Consider the following 15671-nt stretch of genomic DNA (forward strand, 5'->3'; position numbering starts at 1 on the left):
GTGAGTGACAGTAATGGAGAGTGGTGAGTGGCCCTGGTGGAGAGTGGTGAGTGGCAGTGATGGAGAGTGGTGAGTGGCCCTGGTGGAGAGTGGTGAGTGGCAGTGATGGAGAGTGGTGAGTGACAGTGATGGAGAGTGGTGAGTGGCCCTGGTGGAGAGTGGTGAGTGGTAGTGATGGAGAGTGGAGAGTGGCAGTGATGGAGAGTGGTGAGTGGCCCTGGTGGAGAGTGGTGAGTGGTAGTGATGGAGAGTGGAGAGTGGCAGTGATGGAGAGTGGTGAGTGGCCCTGGTGGAGAGTGGTGAGTTGTAGTGATGGAGAGTGGAGAGTGGCAGTGATGGAGAGTGGTGAGTGACAGTGATAAACAGTGGTGAGTGGCCCTGGTGGAGAGTGGTGAGTAGCAGTGGTGGAGAGTGGTGAGTGGTAGGGATGGAGAGTAGTGAGTGGCAGTGATGGAGAGTGGTGAGTTGCAGTGGTGGAGAGTGGTGAGTGGCAGTGATGGAGAGTGGTGAGTTGCAGTGGTGGAGAGTGGTGAGTGGCAGTGATGGAGAGTGGTGAGTGGCAGTGGTGGAGAATGGTGAGTGGTAGTGATGGAGAGTAGTGAGTGGCAGTGATGGAGAGTGGTGAGTGGCAGTGATGGAGAGTGGTGAGTGGCAGTGGTGAAGAGTGGTGAGTTGCAGTGGTGGAGAATGGTGAGTGGTAGTGATGGAGAGTAGTGAGTGGCAGTGATGGAGAGTGGTGATTGGCAGTGATGGAGAGTGGTGAGTGGCAGTGATGGAGAGTGGTGAGTGGTAGCGATGGAGAGTAGTGAGTGGCAGTGATGGAGAGTGGTGAGTGGCAGTGTTGGAGAGTGGTGAGTGGCAGTGATGGAGAGTGGTGAGTTGCAGTGGTGGAGAGTGGTAGTGGTGGAGAGTTGTGAGTGGCAGTGATGGAGAGTGGTGAGTGGCAGTGGTGGAGAGTGGTGAGTGGCAGTGGTGGAGAGTGGTGAGTTGCAGTGGTGGAGAGTTGAGAGTGGTAGTGGTGGAGAGTTGTGAGTTGCAGTGATGGAGAGTGGTGAGTGGCAGTGATGGAGAGTGGTGAGTGGCAGTGATGGAGAGTGGTGAGTGGCAGTGATGGAGAGTGGTGAGTGGCAGTGGTGGAGAGTGGTGAGTGGTAGTGATGGAGAGTGGTGAGTGACAGTGATGGAGAGTGGTGAGTGGCAGTGATGGAGAGTGGTGAGTGGCAGTGATGGAGAGTGGTGAGTGGCAGTGATGGAGAGTGGTGAGTGGCAGTGATGGAGAGTGGTGAGTGACAGTGATGGAGAGTGGTGAGTGGCAGTGCCGGAGAGTGGTGAGTGACAGTGATGGAGAGTGGTGAGTGGCAGTGATGGTAGAGTGGTGAGTTGGCAGTGATGGAGAGTGGTGAGTGGCAGTGATGGAGAATGGTAAGTGGCAGTGATGGAGAGTGGTGAGAGACAGTGGTGAGTGGCAGTGATGGAGAGTGGCAGTGATGGAGAGTGGCAGTGATGGAGAGTGGCAGTGATGGAGAGTGGTGAGTGGCAGTGATGAAGAGTGGTGAGTGGCAGTGGTGGAGAGTGGTGAGTGGCAGTGGTGGAGAGTGGTGAGTGGCAGTGATGGAGAGAGGCAGTGTTGGAGAGTGGTGAGTGGCAGTGATGGAGAGTGGCAGTGATGGAAAGTGGTGAGTGGCAGTGATTGAGAGTGGTGAGTGGCAGTGATTGAGAGTGGAGAGTGGCAGTGATGGAGAGTGGTGAGTGGCAGTGATGGAGAGTGGTGAGTGGCAGTAATGGAGAGTGGTGAGTGGCAGTGATGGAGAGTGGTGAGTGGCAGTGATGGAGAGTGGTGAGTGGCAGTGGTGGAGAGTGGTGAGTGGCAGTGGTGAGTGGCAGTGATAGAGAGTGGTGAGTGGCAGTGATGGAGAGTGGTGATTTGCAGTGGTGGAGAGTGGTGAGTGGCAGTGGTGGAGAGTGGTGAGTGGCAGTGGTGGAGAGTGGTTAGTGGCAGTGATGGAGAGTGGTGAGTGGCAGTGCTGGAGAGTGGTGAGTGGCAGTGATGGAGAGTGGTGAGTGGCAGTGGTGGAGAGTGGTGAGTGGTAGTGATGGAGAGTGGTGAGTGGCAGTAGTGGAGAGTGGTGAGTGGCAGTGATGGAGAGTGGTGAGTGGCAGTGATGGAGAGTGGCAGTGATGGAGAGTGGTGAAGAGTGGTGAGTGGCAGTGATGGAGAGTGGTGAGCGGCAGTGATGGAGAGTGGCAGTGATGGGAGAGGTGGGTGAGGTGGCAGTGATGGAGAGTGGTGAGTGGCAGTGATGGAGAGTGGCAGTGATGGAGAGTGGTGAGTGGCAGTGATGGAGAGTGGTTAGTGGCAGTGATGGAGAGTGGTGAGTGGCAGTGATGGAAGGTGGAGAGTGGCAGTGATGGAGAGTGGTGAGTGGTAGTGATGGAGAGTGGTGAGTGGTAGTGATGGAGAGTGGGGAGTTGCAGTGGTGGAGAGTGGTGAGTGGCAGTGGTGGAGAGTGGTGAGTGGCAGTGGTGGAGAGTGGTGAGTGGTAGTGATGGAGAGTGGTGAGTGGCAGTGATGGAGAGTGGTGAGTGGCAGTGATGGAGAGTGGTGAGTGGCAGTGATGGAGAGTGGTGAGTGGTAGTGATGGAGAGAGGTGAGTGGCAGTGATGGAGAGTGATGGAGAGTGGTGAGTGGTAGTGATGGAGAGTGGTGAGTGGCAGTGATGGAGAGTGGTGAGTGGCAGAGATGGAGAGTGGTGAGTGGCAGTGATGGAGAGTGGTGAGTGGCAGTGATGGAGAGTGGCAGTGATGGAGAGTGGAGAGTGGCAGTGATGGAGAGTGGTGAGTGGCAGTGATGGAGAGTGGTGAGTGGTAGTGATGGAGAGTGGTGAGTGGCCCTGGTGGAGAGTGGTGAGTGGCAGTGATGGAGAGTGGTGAGTGGCAGTGATGGAGAGTGGTGAGTGGCAGTAATGGAGAGTGGTGAGTGGCAGTGATGGAGAGTGGTGAGTGGCAGTGGTGAAGAGTGGTGAGTGGCAGTGGTGAGTGGCAGTGATGGAGAGTGGTGAGTGGCAGTGATGGATAGTGGTGAGTTGCAGTGGTGGAGAGTGGTGAATGGCAGTGGTGGAGAGTGGTGAGTGGCAGTGGTGGAGAGTGGTGAGTGGCAGTGATGGAGAGTAGTGAGTGGCAGTGCTGGAGAGTGGTGAGTGGCAGTGATGGAGAGTGGTGAGTGGCAGTGGTGGAGAGTGGTGAGTGGTAGTGATGGAGAGTGGTGAGTGGCAGTGGAGGAGAGTGGTGAGTGGCAGTGATGGAGAGTGGTGAGTGGCAGTGATGGAGAGTGGTGAGTGGCAGTGATGGAGAGTGGTGAGTTGCAGTGGTGGAGAGTGGTGAGTGGCAGTGATGGAGAGTGGTGAGTGGCAGTGATGGAGAGTGGCAGTGATGGAGAGTGGTGAAGAGTGGTGAGTGGCAGTGATGGAGAGTGGTGAGTGGCAGTGATGGAGAGCGGCAGTGATGGAGAGTGGTGAGTGGCAGTGATGGAGAGTGGTGAGTGGCAGTGATGGAGAGTGGTGAGTGGCAGTGATGGAGAGTGGTGAGTGACAGTGGTGGAGAGTGGCTTGAGTGGCAGTGGTGGAGAGTGAGTGAGTGCAGTGATGGAGAGTGGTGAGTGGCAGTGATGGAGAGTGGTGAGTGGCAGTGATGGAGAGTGGTGAGTGGACAGTGATGGAGAGTGGTGAGTGGCAGTGATGGAGAGTGGTGAGTGACAGTGATGGAGAGTGGTGAGTGGCAGTGATGGAGAGTGGTGAGTGGCAGTGATGGAGAGTGGTGAGTGACAGTGATGGAGAGAGGCAGTGTTGAAGAGTGGTGAGTGGCAGTGATGGAGAGTGGCAGTGATGGAAAGTGGTGAGTGGCAGTGATTGAGAGTGGTGAGTGGCAGTGATTGAGAGTGGAGAGTGGCAGTGATGGAGAGTGGTGAGTAACAGTGATGGAGAGTGGTGAGTGGCAGTAATGGAGAGTGGTGAGAGACAGTGGTGAGTGGCAGTGATGGAGAGTGGCAGTGATGGAGAGTGGCAGTGATGGAGAGTGGTGAGTGGCAGTGATGAAGAGTGGTGAGTGGCAGTGGTGGAGAGTGGTGAGTGGCAGTGGTGGAGAGTGGTGAGTGGCAGTGATGGAGAGAGGCAGTGTTGAAGAGTGGTGAGTTGGCAGTGATGGAGAGTGGCAGTGATGGAAAGTGGTGAGTGGCAGTGATTGAGAGTGGTGAGTGGCAGTGATTGAGAGTGGAGAGTGGCAGTGATGGAGAGTGGTGAGTAGCAGTGATGGAGAGTGGTGAGTGGCAGTAATGGAGAGTGGTGAGTGGCAGTGATGGAGAGTGGTGAGTGGCAGTGATGGAGAGTGGTGAGTGGCAGTGGTGGAGAGTGGTGAGTGGCAGTGATGGAGAGTGGTGAGTGGCAGTGATGGAGAGTGGTGATTTGCAGTGGTGGAGAGTGGTGAGTGGCAGTGGTGGAGAGTGGTGAGTGGCAGTGGTGGAGAGTGGTTAGTGGCAGTGATGGAGAGTGGTGAGTGGCAGTGCTGGAGAGTGGTGAGTGGCAGTGATGGAGAGTGGTGAGTGGCAGTGGTGGAGAGTGGTGAGTGGTAGTGATGGAGAGTGGTGAGTGGCAGTAGTGGAGAGTGGTGAGTGGCAGTGATGGAGAGTGGTGAGTGGCAGTGATGGAGAGTGGCAGTGATGGAGAGTGGTGAAGAGTGGTGAGTGGCAGTGATGGAGAGTGGTGAGCGGCAGTGATGGAGAGTGGCAGTGATGGAGAGTGGTGAGTGGCAGTGATGGAGAAGAGTGGCAGTGATGGAGAGTGGTGAGTGGCAGTGATGGAGAGTGGTGAGTGGCAGTGATGGAGAGTGGCAGTGATGGAGAGTGGTGAGTGGCAGTGATGGAGAGTGGCAGTGATGGAGAGTGGTGAGTGGCAGTGATGGAGAGTGGTGAGTGGCAGTGATGGAGAGTGGTGAGTGGCAGTGATGGAAGGTGGAGAGTGGCAGTGATGGAGAGTGGTGAGTTGCAGTGGTGGAGAGTGGTGAGTGGCAGTGATGGAGAGTGGTGAGTGGTAGTGATGGAGAGTGGTGAGTGGTAGTGATGGAGAGTGGGAGTTGCAGTGGTGGAGAGTGGTGAGTGGCAGTGGTGGGAGAGTGGTGAGTGGTAGTGATGGAGAGTGGTGAGTGGCAGTGATGGAGAGTGGTGAGTGGCAGTGAGGGGAGTGGTGAGTGGCAGTGATGGAGAGTGGTGAGTGGCAGTGATGGAGAGTGGTGAGTGGCAGTGATGGAGAGATGGTGAGGGCAGTGATGGAGAGTGAGTGGAGAGTGGTGAGTGTAGTGATGGAGAGTGGTGAGTGGCCGTGATGTGCGAATGGTGAGTGGCAGATGATGGAGAGTGGTGAGTGGCAGTGATGGAGAGTGGTGAGTGGCAGTGATGGAGAGTGGCAGTGATGGAGAGTGGAGAGTGGCAGTGATGGAGAGTGGAGAGTGGCAGTGATGGAGAGTGGTGAGTGGCAGTGATGGAGAGTGGTGAGTGAGTGGTAGTGATGGAGAGTGGTGAGTGGTAGTGATAGAGAGTGTTGAGTGGCAGTGATGGAGAGTGGTGAGTGGCAGTGGTGGAGAGTGGTGAGTGGCCCTCGTGGAGAGTGGTGAGTGGCAGTGATGGAGAGTGGTGAGTGGCAGTGATGGAGAGTGGTGAGTGGCAGTAATGGAGAGTGGTGAGTGGCAGTGATGGGAGTGGTGAGTGGCAGTGGTGGAGAGTGGTGAGTGGCAGTGGTGAGTGGCAGTGATGGAGAGTGGGAGTGGCAGTGATGGGAGTGGTGAGTTGCAGTGGTGGAGAGTGGTGAATGGCAGTGGTGGAGAGTGGTGAGTGGCAGTGGTGGAGAGTGGTGAGTGGCAGTGATGGAGAGTAGTGAGTGGCAGTGCTGGAGAGTGGTGAGTGCCAGTGATGGAGAGTGGTGAGTGGCAGTGGTGGAGAGTGGTGAGTGGTAGTGATGGAGAGTGGTGAGTGGCAGTGGTGGAGAGTGGAGAGTGGCAGTGATGGAGAGTGGTGAGTGGCATTGATGGAGAGTGGTGAGTGGCAGTGATGGAGAGTGGTGAGTGGCAGTGGATGGTAGAGTGGTGAGTGGCAGTGATGGAGAGTGGTGAGTGGCAGTGATGGAGATTGGCAGTGATGGAGAGTGGTGAAGAGTGGTGAGTGGCAGTTGATGGAGAGTGGTGAGTGGCAGTGATGGAGAGCGGCAGTGATGGAGAGTGGTGAGTGGCAGTGATGGAGAGTGGTGAGTGGCAGTGATGGAGAGTGGTGAGTGGCAGTGATGGAGAGTGGTGAGTGGCAGTGATGGAGAGTGGCAGTGATGGAGAGTGGTGAGTGGCAGTGATGGAGAGTGGTGAGTGGCAGTGATGGAGAAGTGGTGAGTGGCAGTGATGGAAGGTGGTGAGTTGCAGTGGTGGAGAGTGGTGAGTGGTAGTGATGGAGAGTGGCAGTGATGGAGAGTGGTGTGTTGCAGTGGTGGAGAGTGGTGAGTGGCAGTGATGGAGAGTGGTGAGTGGTAGTGATGGAGAGTGGTGAGTGGTAGTGATGGAGAGTGGTGAGTGGTAGTGATGGAGAGTGGGGAGTTGCAGTGGTTGAGAGTGGTGAGTGGCAGTGGTGGAGAGTGGTGAGTGGTAGTGATACAGAGTGGTGAGTGGCAGTGATGGAGAGTGATGGAGAGTGGTGAGTGGCAGTGATGGAGAGTAGTGAGTGGCAGTGATGGAGAGTGGTGAGTGGGCAGTGATGGAGAGAGGTGAGTGGCAGTGATGGAGAGTGATGGAGAGTGGTGAGTGGTAGTGATGGAGAGTGGTGAGTGGCAGTGATGGAGAGTGGTGAGTGGCAGTGATGGAGAGTGGTGAGTGGCAGTGATGGAGAGTGACAGTGATGGAGAGTGGAGAGTGGCAGTGATGGAGAGTGGTGAGTGGCAGTGATGGAGAGTGGTGAGTGGTAGTGGTGGAGAGTGGTGAGTGGCAGTGATGGCAGTGATGGAGAGTGGTGAGTGGTAGTGATGGAGATTGGTGAAGTGGTAGTAGGATGGAGAGTGGGAGTGGTAGTGATAGAGAGTGGTGAGTGGCAGTGATGGAGAGTGGTGAGTGGCAGTGGTGGAGAGTGGTGAGTGGCCCTGGTGGAGAGAGGTGAGTGGCAGTGATGGAGAGTGGTGAGTGGCAGTGATGGAGAGTGGTGAGTGGCAGTGATGGAGGCGTCGGCAGTTAGTGATGGAGAGTGGCGAGTGGGCAGTGATGGAGAGTAGGTGAGTGGCCAGTGGTGGAGAGTGGTGAGTGGCAAGTGATGGAGACGTCGGTGAGTGGCAGTGATGGAGAGTGGTGAGTGCAGTGATGGAAGGTGGTGAGTTTGCAGTGGCTGGAGAGTGGTGTGAGTCGATAGTGATGGAGAGTGGCAGTGATAGGAGAGTGGGAGTTGCAGTGCATGGAGAGGTGGTGCTAGTGATGGGAGAGATGGTGAGTGGGCCAGTGATGGAGAGATGGTGAGTGGCAGTGATGGAGATATGGTTGAGTGGCTAGTGATGGAGATTGGTGATTGGCTAGTGATGGAGAGTGTGTGAGTGGTAGTAGTGATGGAGAGTGGTGAGTGGCAGTGATAGAGAGTGATGGAGAGTGGTGAGTGGCAGTGATGGAGAGTGATGGAGAGTGGTGAGTGGCTGTGATGGAGAGTGGTGAGTGGCAGTGATGGAGAGTGGTGAGTGGCAGTGATGGAGAGTGGTGAGTGGCAGTGATGGAGAGTGGTGAGTGGCAGTGATGGAGAGTGGTGAGTGCCAGTGATGGAGAGTGGTGAGTGGCAGTGATGGAGAGTGGTGAGTGGCAGTGATGGAGACAGGTGAGTGGCAGTGATGGAGAGTGATGGAGAGTGGTGAGTGGTAGTGATGGAGAGTGGTGAGTGGCAGTGATGGAGAGTGGTGAGTGGCAGTGATGGAGAGTGGTGAGTGGCAGTGATGGAGAGTGGTGAGTGGCAGTGATGGAGAGTGGCAGTGATGGAGAGTGGAGAGTGTCAGTGATGGAGAGTGGTGAGTGGCAGTGATGGAGAGTGGTGAGTGGTAGTGGTGGAGAGTGGTGAGTGGCAGTGATGGAGAGTGGTGAGTGGCAGTGATGGAGAGTGGTGAGTGGCAGTGATGGAGAGTGGTGAGTGGCAGTGGTGGAGAGTGGTGAGTGGCCCTGGTGGAGAGTGGTGAGTGGCAGTGATGGAGAGTGGTGAGTGGCAGTGATGGAGAGTGGTGAGTGGCAGTGATGGAGAGTGGCAGTGATGGAGAGTGGTGAGTGGCAGTGATGGAGAGTGGTGAGTGGCAGTGGTGGAGAGTGGTGAGTGGCCCTAGTGGAGAGTGGTGAGTGGCAGTGATGGAGAGTGGTGAGTGGCAGTGATGGAGATTGGCAGTGATGGAGAGTGGTGAGTGGCAGTGATGGAGAGTGGTGAGTGGCAGTGATGGAGAGTGGTGAGTGGCAGTGATGGAGAGTGGCAGTGATGGAGAGTGGTGAGTGGCAGTGATGGAGAGTGGTGAGTGGCAGTGATGGAGAGTGGTGAGTGGCAGTGATGGAAGGTGGTGAGTTGCATTGGTGGAGAGTGGTGAGTGGTAGTGATGGAGAGTGGCAGTGATGGAGAGTGGTGAGTTGCAGTGGTGGAGAGTGGTGAGTGGCAGTGATGGAGAGTGGTGAGTGGTAGTGATGGAGAGTGGTGAGTGGTAGTGATGGAGAGTGGGGAGTTGCAGTGTTGGAGAGTGGTGAGTGGCAGTGGTGGAGAGTGGTGAGTGGTAGTGATGGAGAGTGGTGAGTGGCAGTGATGGAGAGTGAAGGAGAGTGGTGAGTGGCAGTGATGGAGAGTGGTGAGTGGCAGTGATGGAGAGTGGTGAGTGGCAGTGATGGAGAGTGGTGAGTGGCAGTGAAGGAGAGAGGTGAGTGGCAGTGATGGAGAGTGATGGAGAGTGGTGAGTGGTAGTGATGGCGAGTGGTGAGTGGCAGTGATGGAGAGTGGTGAGTGGCAGTGATGGAGAGTGGAGAGTGGCAGTGATGGAGAGTGGTGAGTGGCAGTGATGGAGAGTGGTGAGTGGTAGTGGTGGAGAGTGGTGAGTGGCAGTGATGGAGAGTGGTGAGTGGTAGTGATGGAGAGTGGTGAGTGGCAGTGATGGAGAGTGGTGAGTGGTAGTGATAGAGAGTGGTGAGTGGCAGTGATGGAGAGTGGTGAGTGGCAGTGGTGGAGAGTGGTGAGTGGCCCTGGTGGAGAGTGGTGAGTGGCAGTGATGGAGAGTGGTGAGTGGCAGTGATGGAGAGTGGTGAGTGGCAGTAATGGAGAGTGGTGAGTGGCAGTGATGGAGAGTGGTGAGTGGCAGTGGTGGAGAGTGGTGAGTGGCAGTGGTGGAAAGTGGTGAGTGGCAGTGGTGGAGAGTGGTGAGTGGCAGTGATGGAGAGTAGTGAGTGGCAGTGCTGGAGAGTGGTGAGTGGCAGTGATGGAGAGTGGTGAGTGGCAGTGATGGAGAGTGGTGAGTTGCAGTGGTGGAGAGTGGTGAGTGGCGGTGGTGGAGAGTGGTGAGTGGCAGTGGTGGAGAGTGGTGAGTGGCAGTGATGGAGAGTAGTGAGTGGCAGTGCTGGAGAGTGGTGAGTGGCAGTGATGGAGAGTGGTGAGTGGCAGTGGTGGTGAGTGGTAGTGATGGAGAGTGGTGAGTGGCAGTGGTGGAGAGTGGTGAGTGGCAGTGATGGAGAGTGGTGAGTGGCAGTGATGGAGAGTGGTGAGTTGGAGTGGTGGAGAGTGGTGGAGAGTGGTGAGTGGCAGTGATGGAGAGTGGTGAGTGGCAGTGATGGAGAGTGGCAGTGATGGAGAGTGGTGAAGAGTGGTGAGTGGCAGTGATGGAGAGTGGTGACTGGCAGTGATGGAGAGTGGCAGTGATGGAGAGTGGTGAGTGGCAGTGATGGAGAGTGGTGAGTGGCAGTGATGGAGAGTGGCAGTGATGGAGAGTGGTGAGTGGCAGTGATGGAGAGTGGTGAGTGACAGTGATGGAGAGTGGTGAGTGGCAGTAATGGAAGGTGGTGAGTTGCAGTGGTGGAGAGTGGTGAGTGGTAGTGATGGAGAGTGGCAGTGATGGAGAGTGGTGAGTTGCAGTGGTGGAAAGTGGTGAGTGGCAGTGATGGAGAGTGGTGAGTGGTAGTGATGGAGAGTGGTGAGTGGTAGTGATGGAGAGTGGTGAGTGGTAGTGATGGAGAGTGGGGAGTTGCAGTGGTGGAGAGTGGTGAGTGGCAGTGGTGGAGAGTGGTGAATGGTAGTGATGGAGAGTGGTGAGTGGCAGTGATGGAGAGTGATGGAGAGTGGTGAGTGGCAGTGATGGAGAGTGGTGAGTGGCAGTGATGGAGAGTGATGGAGAGTGGTGAGTGGCAGTGATGGAGAGAGGTGAGTGGCAGTGATGGAGAGTGGTGAGTGGCAGTGATGGAGAGTGGTGAGTGGCAGTGATGGAGAGTGGCAGTGATGGAGAGTGGAGAGTGGCAGTGATGGAGAGTGGTGAGTGGTAGTGGTGGAGAGTGGTGAGTGGCAGTGATGGCAGTGATGGAGAGTGGTGAGTGGTAGTGATGGAGAGTGGCAGTGATGGAGAGTGTTGAGTGGCAGTGATGGAGAGTGGTGAGTGGTAGTGATAGAGAGTGGTGAGTGGCAGTGATGGAGAGTGGTGAGTGGCAGTGGTGGAGAGTGGTGAGTGGCCCTGGTGGAGAGTGGTGAGTGGCAGTGATGGAGAGTGGTGAGGGGCAGTGATGGAGAGTGGTGAGTGGCAGTGATGGAGAGTGGCAGTGATGGAGAGTGGAGAGTGGCAGTGATGGAGAGTGGTGAGTGGAAGTGGTGGAGAGTGGTGAGTGGCAGTGATTTAGAGTGGTGAGTGGCAGTGATGGAGAGTGGTGAGTGGCAGTGATGGAAGGTGGTGAGTTGCAGTGGTGGAGAGTGGTGAGTGGTAGTGATGGAGAGTGGCAGTGATGGAGAGTGGTGAGTTGCAGTGATGGAGAGAGGTGAGTGGCAGTGATGGAGAGTGGTGAGTGGCAGTGATGGAGAGAGGTGAGTGACAGTGATGGAGAGTGATGGAGAGTGGTGAGTGGCAGTGATGGAGAGTGGTGAGTGGTAGTGATGGAGAGTGGTGAGTGGTAGTGATGGAGAGTGGTGAGTGGCAGTGGTGGAGAGTGGTGAGTGGTAGTGATGGAGAGTGGTGAGTGGCAGTGATGGAGAGTGATGGAGAGTGGTGAGTAGCAGTGATGGAGAGTGGTGAGTGGCAGTGATGGAGAGTGGTGAGTAGTAGTGATGGAGAGTGGTGAGTGGCAGTGATGGAGAGTGGTGAGTGGCAGTGATGGAGAGTGGTGAGTGGCAGTGATGGAGAGTGGTGAGTGGCAGTGATGGAGAGTGGTGAGTGGCAGTGATGGAGAGAGGTGAGTGGCAGTGATGGAGAGTGATGGAGAGTGGTGAGTGGTAGTGATGGAGAGTGGTGAGTGGCAGTGATGGAGAGTGGTGAGTGGCAGTGATGGAGAGTGGTGAGTGGCAGTGATGGAGAGTGGTGAGTGTGGCAGTGATGGAGAGTGGAGTGTGGCAGTGATGGAGAGTGGTGAGTGGCAGTGATGGAGAGTGGTGAGTGGTAGTGGTGGAGAGTGGTGAGTGGCAGTGATGGAGAGTGGTGAGTGGCAGTGATGGAGAGTGGTGAGTGGCAGTGATGGAGAGTGGCAGTGATGGAGAGTGGTGAGTGGCAGTGATGGAGAGTGGTGAGTGGCAGTGATGGAGAGTGGTGAGTGGCAGTGATGGAGAGTGGGGCAGTGAGTGAGAGTGGGAAGAGTGGTGAGTGGGCCGTGATGGAGAGTGGTGAGTGGCAGTGATGGAGAGTGGCAGTGAGTGGAGATGAGGAGAGTGGCAGTGATGGAGAGTGGTGAGTGGCAGTGATGGAGAGTGGTGAGTGGCAGTGATGGAGAGTGGTGAGTGGCAGTGATGGAGAGTGGCAGTGATGGAGAGTGGTGAGTGGCAGTGATGGAGAGTGGTGAGTGGCAGTGATGGAGAGTGGTGAGTGGCAGTGATGGAAGGTGGTGAGTTGCAGTGGTGGAGAGTGGTGAGTGGTAGTGATGGAGAGTGCAGTGATGGAGAGTGGTGATGTTGCAGTGGGTGGAGAGTGGTGAGTGGCAGTGATGGAGAGGTGGTGAGTGGTAGTGATGGAGAGTGGTGAGTGGTAGTGATGGAGAGTGGGCGTGGCTAGTGATTGGAGAGTGGTGAGTTGCAGTGGTTGAGAGTGGTGAGTGGCAGTGAGTGGAGAGTGGTGAGTGGCTAGTGATGACAGAGTGAGTGAAGTGCAGTGATGGAGAGTGATGGAGAGTGGTGAGTGGCAGTGATGGAGAGTAGTGAGTGGCAGTGATGGAGAGTGGTGAGTTGGCAGTGATGGAGAGAGGTGAGTGGCAGTGATGGAGAGTGATGGAGAGTGGTGAGTGGTAGTGATGGAGAGTGGTGAGTGGCAGTGATGGAGAGTGGTGAGTTGGCAGTGATGGAGAGTGGTGAGTGGCAGTGATGGAGAGTGGTGATGCAGTGATGGAGAGTGGAGAGTGGCAGTGGATGGAGAGTGGTGAGTGGCAGTGATGGAGAGTGGTGAGTGGTAGTGAGTGGAGAGTGGGTGGAGTGGCAGTGATGGAGAGTGGTGAGTGGCAGTGATGGAGAGTGGTGAGTGGCAGTGATGGAGAGTGGTGAGTGGTAGTGATAGAGAGTGGTGAGTGGCAGTGATGGAGAGTGGTGAGTGGCAGTGGTGGAGAGTGGTGAGTGGCCCTGGTGGAGAGAGGTGAGTGGCAGTGATGGAGAGTGGTGAGTGGCAGTGATGGAGAGTGGTGAGTGGCAGTGATGGAGAGTGGCAGTGATGGAGAGTGGAGAGTGGCAGTGATGGAGAGTGGTGAGTGGCAGTGGTGGAGAGTGGTGAGTGGCAGTGATGGAGAGTGGTGAGTGGCAGTGATGGAGAGTGGTGAGTGGCAGTGATGGAAGGTGGTGAGTTGCAGTGGTGGAGAGTGTGAGTGGCTGAGTGGTAGGATGGAGAGTGGCAGTGATGGAGAGTGGTGAGTTGCAGTGATGGAGAGAGGTGAGTGGCAGTGATGGAGAGTGGTGAGTGGCAGTGATGGAGAGAGGTGAGTGGCAGTGATGGAGAGTGGTGAGTGGTAGTGATGGAGAGTGGTGAGTGGTAGTGATGGAGAGTGGTGAGTGGCAGTGATAGAGAGTGATGGAGAGTGGTGAGTGGCAGTGATGGAGAGTGATGGAGAGTGGTGAGTGGCTGTGATGGAGAGTGGTGAGTGGCAGTGATGGAGAGTGGTGAGTGGCAGTGATGGAGAGTGGTGAGTGGCAGTGATGGAGAGTGGTGAGTGGCAGTGATGGAGAGTGGTGAGTGCCAGTGATGGAGAGTGGTGAGTGGCAGTGATGGAGAGTGGTGAGTGGCAGTGATGGAGAGAGGTGAGTGGCAGTGATGGAGAGTGATGGAGAGTGGTGAGTGGTAGTGATGGAGAGTGGTGAGTGGCAGTGATGGAGAGTGGTGAGTGGCAGTGATGGAGAGTGGTGAGTGGCAGTGATGGAGAGTGGTGAGTGGCAGTGATGGAGAGTGGCAGTGATGGAGAGTGGAGAGTGTCAGTGATGGAGAGTGGTGAGTGGCAGTGATGGAGAGTGGTGAGTGGTAGTGGTGGAGAGTGGTGGAGTGGCAGTGGATGGAGAGTGGTGAGTGGCAGTGATGGAGAGTGGTGAGTGGCAGTGATGGAGAGTGGTGAGTGGCAGTGGTGGAGAGTGGTGAGTGGCCCTGGTGGAGAGTGGTGAGTGGCAGTGATGGAGAGTGGTGAGTGGCAGTGATGGAGAGTGGTGAGTGGCAGTGATGGAGAGTGGCAGTGATGGAGAGTGGTGAGTGGCAGTGATGGAGAGTGGCAGTGATGGAGAGTGGTGAGTGGCAGTGATGGAGAGTGGTGAGTGGCAGTGGTGGAGAGTGGTGAGTGGCCCTAGTGGAGAGTGGTGAGTGGCAGTGATGGAGAGTGGTGAGTGGCAGTGATGAGAGTGGCAGTGATGGAGAGGGTGAGTGGCAGTGATGGAGAGTGGTGAGTGGCAGTGATGGAGAGTGTGAGTGGCAGTGATGGAGAGTGGCAGTGATAGAGAGTGGTGAGTGGCAGTGATGGAGAGTGGTGAGTGGCAGTGATGGAGAGTGGTGAGTGGCAGTGATGGAGGTGGTGAGTTGCATTGTGGAGAGTGGTGAGTGGTAGTGATGGAGAGTGGCAGTGATGGAGAGTGGTGAGTTGCAGTGGTGGAGAGTGGTGAGTGGCAGTGATGGAGAGTGGTGAGTGGTAGTGATGGAGAGTGGTGAGTGGTAGTGATGGAGAGTGGGGAGTTGCAGTGTTGGAGAGTGGTGAGTGGCAGTGGTGGAGAGTGGTGAGTGGTAGTGATGGAGAGTGGTGAGTGGCAGTGATGGAGAGTGAAGGAGAGTGGTGAGTGGCAGTGATGGAGAGTGGTGAGTGGCAGTGATGGAGAGTGGTGAGTGGCAGTGATGGAGAGTGGTGAGTGGCAGTGAAGGAGAGAGGTGAGTGGCAGTGATGGAGAGTGATGGAGAGTGGTGAGTGGTAGTGATGGCGAGTGGTGAGTGGCAGTGATGGAGAGTGGTGAGTGGCAGTGATGGAGAGTGGAGAGTGGCAGTGATGGAGAGTGGTGAGTGGCAGTGATGGAGAGTGGTGAGTGGTAGTGGTGGAGAGTGGTGAGTGGCAGTGATGGAGAGTGGTGAGTGGTAGTGATGGAGAGTGGTGAGTGGCAGTGATGGAGAGTGGTGAGTGGTAGTGATAGAGAGTGGTGAGTGGCAGTGATGGAGAGTGGTGAGTGGCAGTGGTGGAGAGTGGTGAGTGGCCCTGGGGAGAGTGGTGAGTGGCAGTGATGGAGAGTGGTGAGTGGCAGTGATGGAGAGTGGTGAGTGGCAGTAATGGAGAGTGGTGAGTGGCAGTGATGGAGAGTGGGAGTGGCAGTGGTGGAGAGTGGTGAGTGGCAGTGGTGGAAAGTGGTGAGTGGCAGTGGTGGAGAGTGGTGAGTGGCAGTGATGGAGAGTAGTGAGTGGCAGTGCTGGAGAGTGGTGAGTGGCAGTGATGGGAGTGGTAGTGGCAGTGATGGAGAGTGGTGAGTTGCAGTGGTGGAGAGTGGTGAGTGGCGGTGGTGGAAGTGGTGAGTGGCAGTGGTGGAGAGTGGTGAGTGGCAGTGATGGAGAGTAGTGAGTGGCAGTGCTGGAGAGTGGTGAGTGGCAGTGATGGAGAGTGGTGAGTGGCAGTGGTGGGTGTGAGTGGTAGGATGGAGAGTGGTGAGTGGCAGTGGTGGAGAGTGGTGAGTGGCAGTGATGGAGAGTGGTGAGTGGCAGTGATGGAGAGTGAGTTGAGTGGTGGAGAGTGGTGGAGAGTGGTGAGTGGCAGTGATGGAGAGTGGTGAGTGGCAGGATGGAGAGTGGCAGTGATGGAGAGTGTGAGATGTGAGTGGAGGATGGAGAGTGGTGAGTGGCAGTGATGGAGAGTGGCAGTGATGGAGAGTGGTGAGTGGCAGTGAGTGGAGAGTGGTGAGTGGCAGTGATGGAGAGTGGCAGTGATGGAGAGTGGTGAGTGGCAGTGATGGAGAGTGGTGAGTGACAGTGATGGAGAGTGGTG

The sequence above is a fragment of the Procambarus clarkii genome, chromosome 27 (genome assembly GCF_040958095.1).
Source record: "Procambarus clarkii isolate CNS0578487 chromosome 27, FALCON_Pclarkii_2.0, whole genome shotgun sequence".
In the NCBI taxonomy this organism is placed as follows: domain Eukaryota; kingdom Metazoa; phylum Arthropoda; class Malacostraca; order Decapoda; family Cambaridae; genus Procambarus; species Procambarus clarkii.